This window comes from Rattus rattus, chromosome 9 (assembly GCF_011064425.1).
Source record: "Rattus rattus isolate New Zealand chromosome 9, Rrattus_CSIRO_v1, whole genome shotgun sequence".
Taxonomy (NCBI): Eukaryota; Metazoa; Chordata; class Mammalia; order Rodentia; family Muridae; genus Rattus; species Rattus rattus.
Window position 1 is genome coordinate 37,455,738 of NC_046162.1, and position 9,513 is coordinate 37,465,250.

The 9,513-nt window shown below is 50.7% G+C and overlaps 1 protein-coding gene across 1 annotated transcript in view; it reads right to left on the minus strand.

Annotated features, from left to right (window-relative positions):
• The window catches only part of Anxa6 (annexin A6), a 52,179-nt gene extending 43,091 nt beyond the window's left edge, over nucleotides 1–9,088 (minus strand). The window contains exon 1 of the mRNA XM_032912256.1: nucleotides 8,989–9,088. The gene's annotated coding sequence lies outside the window, so the exon portion shown is untranslated. The remainder of the gene's footprint in view (nucleotides 1–8,988) is intronic.
• Nucleotides 9,089–9,513: the final 425 nt, after the last annotated feature.

Here is a 9,513-nt window from a genome sequence, read left to right on the forward strand (position 1 = left end):
TGTGGTTGCCCTGGCAACCAGGGGCCCCTTGGTATAGAAGTACAGCTCTCACCAGGAAATGGAAACCTCACATGGGACGGGGTGACTTCTAGGATTGGGCTCAGAACCAGATCTGGGGGTTCCCCAAGCCTGGAGGCTCAAGAGGCAGTTGGTAAAGGAACCCCCAAACTGTCAGAAACACTGTCAGAGTGAATAAGGCCCAGGAAGTGAGGTGACATGGGGGAGGGAGGGCTGGGACCTGTCACTTGAAGGCTGAGGCATTTTCCTTTGGCCCCGATGCTGGAAACTTCAGCAGCTGGCTGGCACCCAGGCCCATCTGGACAAGAGCCCCTTTCCACAGAGAGCTCGCTCCAAGAAGGGGCCACTATGCCTTTGGGGAAAACTCCAAGAGCAGTTTCTGTGTGTTGGGGGCCTGCTTCCTGTGTATGAAGAAAGTGAGTTTCTTTTGATAATTTAATGTTCATATTGTAGTTTAGATGGTCAATCTGGTTCATACCTAAGAGGACAACTAAAGGCTGAAGCACACAGGCTAGCTGTCTGGGCACTGGGGCTCTCCCATAACAACCTACACCACACAGCCTCAGGTTGGCTGCACAGCCACTAGCCCAGGATCCCAGCCGAGGCCAGAACCATAAGTCCTCCAAACCTTTTTCTACATGGCCAGGACTCAGCCAGGAGTGCTACCTCAAAATCCCAAGTCACAGCTGGAGAAGACCCAAGGTATGTGATTCCAGCTGGGTTCCCTCTCTGGGCCTTAACAAAATGAGGTCAATGATTAGCTGGTGTGTTTGGGAAGATCCACGGTCAATATGAAAGACTTTTCTTTATTTCACTGACTGGTTTTCACAATAGAACACTCATCCCAGATCTCAGAACTCCTCAGCTCTCCCTCAACCTGAAAGTTTTACCAACTTACAAGAAATAGGCACTCAAGACTGGTAAAAATGGCTTCTCTCTCCTCAGAGGCCTGAGCAGCCAAGCAATTGGATCATTCAGAACCCCCCTCCCTCTGGGCAGTGACCTGGATGGCTTCTACATGGGTGGCTGTCATCACCATTGCCCTGTCTGGTAGCTTGTGACTATTGTGGTCTTAGGTTGGGGGCAGAATCCTACTGCCCAGCCTATTAAGTAGGCCAGGGCCACCATGTTCCCTGAACTCTCTGATTTACACAAGCTGTTTAAACTGAATCTCAAGTTTGCACATCTGCAAAGGCATATTGGAATTCCAGTGTGAACTATGAAACAACAGATGAGAAGATGCTTAGTAAGACTGTCTGACACACAGCAATAAGTGGTCATTTTTATTGGGGGTAACATGGCAGTAAATGAAGGCTTTGAAGTCCCCAGGTTCAAATCCTGTCACTGCAAACATCTGATTGTGTCACTTCTCTCTGCCTCAGTTTATCTCAGAAATGGCAAAACTATAAGGTTTTCTTAGGCTATTGCAAGATAGTGTGTAAAAACCACCCGACTTGTGGGAGTTTAAAGTAGCCCACTGGAAATTAAATTTTAGATTTTTGTTGTCATATATATATATATATATATATATATATATATATATATATATATATATAAACATTTTGCCTGCCTGTGGTATATATGTGCACCACATATGTGTCTGTGCTTACAGAGGTCAGAAGAGGGTATCAGATCCCTGAAACTGGAGTTACAGATGGTTGTGAGCCACCATGTGGATGCTGTGTCCCCTGCACAGGCAACAAGTGGTCTTAACCACTGAGCTGCCTGCAAAAGTAACTTTTAAAACATTTCTTTCTATTTATGCTTATGTAAATATAGCTATCCGGATGAATGTATGCCACACACGAGCCGGTGTCTAGTAGATCAGGCTAGGGCCCTCCCAACCATAAAATTATTTCCACTGCTACTTCATAACTGTAATTTTGCAACTGTTATGAATTGTAATGTAAATATCTGTGTTTTCCAATAGTCTTAGGTGGTCCCCGTGGAAGGGTTGGTAGACCTCCAAAGGGGTCACAACCTACAGGTTATGTCCTAGGGGTTAGAGTTTTAAAAGTTGTGAGCCAAATGACCTGGGTGTTGGGAACCAAACCTGGGTCCTCTGGAAGACTTGTAAGTGCTCTTAAACCACGGAGCCATCTCTCTGGCCTCAGATTGAATGGTTTTTAGGTCAGTTTTGCTTTGTTTTTTTATTGAGACAGGGTCTCTTGTAGGCCAGGCCAGCCTTGAACTTACTAAGTATCTTCCACCTCAACCTTCCACCTCCCAAGTGCTGGGATTTCATGTTGGCCCCCCTTGCACCGTTTATACAGTGCCAGAGACTGAACGCAGGCTGGCTTCCAGGGTGCTAGCAAGGAGTCTGCCAGCTGAGCCACACCCACAGCCAAGCAAATGCGTTTCTGTGGCATATGGCAAGCTGGCTATTCAGAGGAACTGCAGGCCTTTGCAGATAGAACATGGCTTCCTAGGGGTTGTTTTTCTGCAGGAAGCCGTTCACTTCGGTAGACAGTGGGTACAGGGTATTTCTCATACTTCCGCCCATCCTCCCGTGTGTGTGTGTGTGTGTGTGTGTGTGTGTGTGTGTGTGTGTGTGTGTGTAGGAAAGGTCTTGCCTACAGGAAGACACTGAAGGTCTGATTGGCCCCGATGGAAATGACCACAGGTCACCCTGACCTGAGAGGCTTCATCTGCATTAAGACTGGCCACTTCTTTTCCCCTAGAAACCCAACCCCGTCCTTTGTTTACCATGATGCAGTCCATCATCCTGCCCCACTTCTTGATTTTTTTTGTTGTTTTGAAACAGGGCTTCACGCTATGGTCCAGGCTGGTCTGGAACAGGACTCTGTCCTCCCTCGGCTTCCCGAGAGCTGGGATTAGAGGTGTGCACCCCGGGCAGCTCCCTTGCCTCTCTGAGAGTGCCTGGCCTTAGTGCCTATGCATATTAATGCCTAAGTGTATGGTCATGGTGCTTCCATCCCAAAGTGTATAATTTTGGCTCATTTCAAAGATGAAAATAATCAGAACTGGCAGGCAGAAGCAGGAGTAGCCGTGCTCATCTTTAATCCCAGAACTGGGGAAGCAGAGGCAGGTGGATCTCTGTAAGTTCAAGGCCAGTCTGGTCTACATAGTGGGTTCCACGATAGCCCAGGCTATGCAGCTTGACCCTGTCTCAAAACAAAATAAAACCTGGCCAATAGGATGGCTTCACAGGTGAAGGCACTTGCCATGCAAGCCTGGTGACTTGAGTTTGGTTCCTAGGACCACGTTAAGATGGAAGGAGGAAACAGACTCCACGAAACTGTCCTCTAGGCTCCACATGCCCACCCCCACCGGTGTGTGGGGCAGCTTGAAGGGTTGATTATAACCAGTCTCCCTTCCTAAGTGTCCTCCTCTATCACTTTTCTACTCAGCCTTCTGGAACCTAGATCCATGTTTCTCCATTCCAGCGTTATTAATACAACCTGAGGACTTTTTTGCCCCCCCAAATGTCCAAAGTCCAACGCTAGAGAATGAAAACATTTCAGGGCCGGTGCAGCCAACAAACTGATTGGTTTCTGCTGGATCCAGTCATTACCTCGACTGGGAAACCAGGAAGGTCTCCCTCTTTGGAATCCCCACAGGCTGCACACCACAAGCTAGACTGGCTTGTAGTCAGCCGTTGGGGATTTGCCATTTCTGTGTAGCGGGAGGTCACTGATTTTGCATGCATTGTGGGGACTGGGGGCGGGGGAGAAGAATCTGTCTTCGGAGAAAACCTCTGGGTTTTCTGATTCTAGTTTTTCTGTCTTCCGGCTCAGGCTCTTGCATAGCTCAGCAAGTGATAGATGACTAATGCTCATACGTAGTAGTTCTAATATCATTCACGGTCTCTCCCCTCCCCCTTGGGTGGAAAAACCAGTTTTGCCTCTAAGTGCATATTCCTTTAAATATAAAGGCAGCGATTGATTCCATTTTGAGCTGGTTACTAATATCTGCTTGGACTAGTCATTGGTTCTAAATAGAATAAAATCTTAGGCAAATGACCATTTTCATTTTATTGCATGTGACTCACGCCTGGGCCATTACCGCATAGCTATTGTGCCTGCTATAACCCTCTGGGGGAGGTTAACCTCTGCCTCCAGCCAGGGTGGCACTTCCTAAAGGCTGGTTGTCTTGCACGATGGAGAGGTTAAGAATCCAATCCTTCGAGGATGCTTTTCCTCAAAAGCACAAACCCCTCACTCTTCTCACAAGGAAACTAAATCCAAGCTAGCTCCTGGTGTCTCCATCTTCATCCACAGTCTGTCTGTCTCGTTTACTTTGGCTGAAAGCACAGAGCTAAGTACCACCCTGAACTGTTCCTCTGGTGTCACTGTAGATTCCAGAACCAAGGTTCGTAGAACGCATCACCCTATGAAAGAGGACGGGTCCGTGAGGGTGAGCTGCTCCTGGGGCAGGAGTGGTCAGCCAGGAGGAACCAGAGTGAGCTCCTAAAGCGAAGGCATTGGTATTGCTGACAGAGGTGAGGGCTTCTAAGAACCTCTCAGAAGAACAAGAGTGGAGGTCAAGAGGACCAGACTGGTCGACCATGCATATCTCTGGTTCTTCCTCTGTTCAGACCCAAGGTAGTCGAGGAGTAACAGGCTTCATGCCTCTCCCTCCCTCAGTTCATTCTTCCTCCTACCTTGGTCACATCGAATAAACTTCCTTTTAGCATTCCGCCCCCCCCCCCATCACCATTCCAGGTCTCTAACTGGTTTATTGGGACCAGGTGGCTGAGCTTTTCTAGCTTAGGACTTCAGGCTTCCAGGACAAAAACTCCAGTTACAGCCATGAGAGGTTTCTTTAGTGTCACCCTTGAAAAGTCACACCGGAGGAAAAAAAAAAAATGGAACCCAAGCTGTAGCCAGAGGGGAAATGACCTGAAGTTGGGCAACTTGTCCAGGTCCATAGAGAAAATTACTGATTAACTGAGGACTCATGAGAAAGCAAAAGGAAACAAACGTACTAGTGATCTAGGCTCACTGGTGGGAGCTGGGGCTAGGACAGAAAGTGGAACAGACAAGTCTCCTGGGCAACCACAGCCTGACACGCACCGTGGGTTAGGAGAGTTGGTTCTTTCCTTCTACCATTGCGAGCCCTGCGGCTTGAGCTCAGTCAGGTCATTGGGCTTGGTTGGCAACATCTTTACCTGCTGAGGCATTTTACTGTTCATCCCCTTTCCCCCTTCAATCCTCTTTACTATAACATCGAAAAGAGCATGGTGTAGGTCAGGATGCAGCTCATTCAGTGGAGTACCTGTCCAGCACATTCAAGGCCCTGGGTTTGATCCCTCGCACTGCATAAACCAGGCATGATAGTTACGTACACGCAAGCAATCCCGGCACTGGGAGCTGGAGGCTGGAGGACTAGGAATTCATCACCAGACACACGAGTTCAATGCCCGCTGGGGCTACACGGGACCCTGTCTCAAAAACAACTTTAATAACAGAGTCTGAGGATTTTCTGTACCCCATACAGTTTTGGTATCTTCTGGGGTAAGTCTACTACTTGAAGGCTGTGGTCTTTAAAAATCCCTTTTAGACTGGGTATTCAGTTTAGTCTAGATTACTCATCTGGCATGTGTAGGTTCTTGGGTTCCATCCCTACCACCAAGAAAAGGTAAATCTAGAAAACTCTCCTTTTCTTATGGGCTCCCCTTAGTCAGAAGGAGCAGCTCCCAATTCTTCCCCGACGAAGCAGGATACAGCACCCCTCTCTTGCCCCCACCCCTCACCCCCAGACACTTAGGTTTCTTCGAGAGCAGTGTTTTCTACCCACAGTCATTGATCCCCAGCTGAACAGGGCCCCAGGCGTCCATCTGGCTGCCTCAGAATCAGAAATGGCCGACGTTTGAATCCCGTCCAAGGCTACTTTGTGAATGGCCCTAAGGTGTAGCATCTCCCGGGGACCAGGAGTCCCGAGATGGAAGCCCCACAGTTATTTAGAAGCTGCATGGTAAGCTGGGGAGGGCTGAAGTTAAACCTACAGGTAAAGCCCGGCACAGTGGTCAAGCCTACCATCCTACTGCACGATGAGAGGGAGAGACGAGAGAATCCGTGATAGCTCACGGACCATCAGCAAATAAAAGAGAGAGACCCCGTCTCAGACGGAAAATGGGGGTAAAAGACAGCTCAGCATGATCAACTCAGCATGCAACTCAGATGATCCGAGTCGCATCCAGGAACCCCAACCCGGAAGGAGAGAACCAAGTTCCACAGGATGTCCTCTGACCTCCACATGCATACCATGGCCTAGGTGTACATACACAATAAATAAATAAATGTGAATAAAAATATTTTAAAAATAACTCATAACAGTTAAGGTCAAGGTGTAAAGGCTAAAGATAAACTGAGTGTTTTTTTGTTTTGTTTTGTTTTGTTTTTTACAAGGAAGGGTCTCTCTCTGTAGCACACCAGGCTGGCATCAAACTCAGAGATCCAACGGCCTCAGCCTCCCAGGTGCTGGAATTAAAGGCCAAGGCATGGACTACTACACCTAGCAAGAATTTAGTCAAGTGCGCACCAGAGGACCTTGCACACAGGAGTGCTGTACAAGACCTTACAACGATTATTCTTTACCTTTTTATTTTTGAGATGGGGCTTCCTGTATCCACTTACTATGTAGCTCAGGGTGACTTTGAACTTTGAACTTCCGAATCCTGCAGCCTCCACCTCTGAGTGCTAGGATTGCAGATGCTCACAGTTTAGACCTCCATAGGGAAGGAACCGGGGCTTCCCCTGTGCAGGGGAACACATTTCTAGCCACTTCTCTACATGAGGGTCACAACATCTTTATCTCTGAAATGGTCTGATACCAGAATCTACCAGAGCAAGGAGTCCCGGAGTCTGCTCAGCCGGAAGGGTTCCATCAGTGACAAGGACCGCTTTAAGAAGCATCAGGACAGCAGTCTTGAGAAAGAGAAACCTGGAGCTCAGGTAGCCTCCTGAGCACCACACCCTTCTGAGGTTACCACAGCAGCTCTAGCTTCTCTACGGAGAGCACTCTACAATTTACATGACACTTTCATATCTGTGGGCTCGATACCACAAGAAGATATCAGCCTTTCTTTTACAGATGGGGGAATCTGGGCTCACAGAACGCTGATGCCACCACAGCTCTGCAGGGCCAGCCTCCGTAGGGGGCTTCTCAGTCCTCCAGAGAGAGCATTCCCAGTGCAAATGGAATGCACAATGTAAATAGAAAAGGCCAGATTCTAAGCCAAGAAGCAGCAAGCTAGGATACAACCCTCATCTCCCATCCTCCATATGGGCAATCTGTGGAGACCACATCCTCAGCATTAACCCCACCCAGGAAATCTCTCTTGAAGAAGCTTGGCTAGGAGCTCGTGGTTGTCACCACTGAGCCTGAATAGCACCTTAAAGAGCCACCACCCACACCCAACACATCTTACCAGTTGGGGGGCCTGGGTACTGGTCTCCTCCTCCAGGGAGGAAGGAATCAAGGTGGGGAGGTGCCCAGCTTTGTGGGTGGAGGGGCAGAGATGGGGCGGGGCCAGGCCTCGTGTCCAGGACTCCTCTGGGAGCTGCAGTGCAGATGTATGTATGGTCTCTGGCAGGTTTCCAGTGCTGCAGTCCCCCCACTCCCAGCCCCAGCCCCACCCCCAACCCAGCATCTCCATTCTCAGGGCAAATCCATGTTCTGTCCAGCAACAGCTGCATCCCCTGGCCAGAAACAGCAAATAGGTTCAGTATCCCAGCAGAGAGAGGCTCACAAACAAAGGACAGGAAGTAAAGGGACATGGTGAGCGACAGTCGCAGCTGCAGAGGGATGAAGGCCTGTTCTTCCCTCCATGCCCAGCCACACCCCACTCTCAAATCTGAGAACAGTTGAATTGGCCAAAGGGGGAGCACCGGAAGTGGTGGCCACCTCAGCAGACTGCTATGGGGAACAAGGGCCCAGAGAGAAAAGAGGTCCCTCCAAGGGTCCCGGGCAAGCTGCAATTCATGGATATGAGAGAAGATTGCCCAGGGTTTTCTGCAGGGCTTAGGGCCTGCAGCGCAAACATCAGGGCGTACAGGCGCTGAGATAGTTACTGGGGGGATAAGAAAGACTGGAGAGTTGGGCTCTCCTGTCTGGGGATGGGCTCAGCAGCTCCAAGATGTGATCTGGCCAGGAGAGGAGAAAGGAGGATAGATTCTAAGGGGACACCACAATCCCCTACAAAGCCCGGAGTCATATGCCCAAATTTGGAAGTGTCTAGTAAGACCCACCAGAGTTTAGACAAAAGGGGGCCGGATGGGGGCGGGGGGGGGAGCAGAAGCCAGAATCTCTCTCCTAAAGGAGTGGTTCATCGCCCACACCTGTACTCAACTAGCAGCCAAATCAACCCACTTTCAGAGGGCTGAAAGCGGGGGTTATCAGCACTTGGGAGAGGGAGGCTTAGAGGGGAGAAAGCTCAAGGCTCAAGGGCACACTGCAAGTTGGTGGTGGATCTGCATTCGAGGTCAGTAGAAAGCATCTAAGGCCCTGAAAAACTGGGAAGGAACTGGGTTGGCTTAGGAGAAGCAAAAGACAGAGTGGGGCCCCTGTATCTTGCTAAGAGCCTCTGCGGCTCCCGGAAAGGTGAGCAGCTCGGGTCGGACAGCTGATCCTTCCTCTGGCGGGCATTAGGGAGCCTTTCTCCCGGACCAAACCACAAACCGTCTGGTGCTCAGCAGATGGTTCAGTTCCTCAAGCTCTCCAAGTTGGGCAACTCACAGCCTTCCGCGAGGGTCCCCAAGTCTTCCCACCACTTTAGACAACTAGGCGCACGGGTCTTGGACCACACCCTCCGCGGGGCCCGGGGTCCACCCGCTCCCCTCCCCCTCAGGGTGCTGTCATCCAGCGCAGCACCTCGGGCTCCCTCCCGGGACACACCCAGCCGTGACACCCCTGGATGGCTGCACCCCAGCAGGGACCCAGCCAGGTGCTCGTCCCGGGTCTCTTCAGCCCTGCACTCCGTGCCCTGCAGCGACTCTGCACACTCACCGCTCTGGGGAGGCCTCGGATCAGGGCGGACGGATAGACGCAGCTCGAAGCCCGTTAGCCTAGCAGCAGCCGCAGCGCAGGCTGGGCTCACCGTGGCAGGGGACACGTGGCGCTCGGGGGCCAATCGGGTTCGCTCGCTGCCCGCCCCGCCCCGCCCCGCCCCACCCCGAGTGCTTCATTTTTGGAATCTGGGTGTCTCCCGCTGCAAGGGAAGGGCATGGGGGAGGGCACCCCTCCGGGGGGAACCTGTCACCTTCTACCTGGGTCGGTTCTGACTCCAGCCCTGACGCCTCCAGAGGGAAGGGGGCTTGGCGAAGGTCACGCTGCCATCCAGAATTAGAAGTCAAGTTAATGTCCTGTCCTGGACACTTTCTCCCACATTCCTGCCACTCACCAAAGCTTTGTTGAGAAATTTGAATCTTGCCAAAACTGAAGTTGAGACCTTACCGGACTGATCGGATTTCACGCCTTCCTGCCCTCACAAGCATAGTCACCTACTTTGCAAGCAAGGAAAGGCCAGAGGAG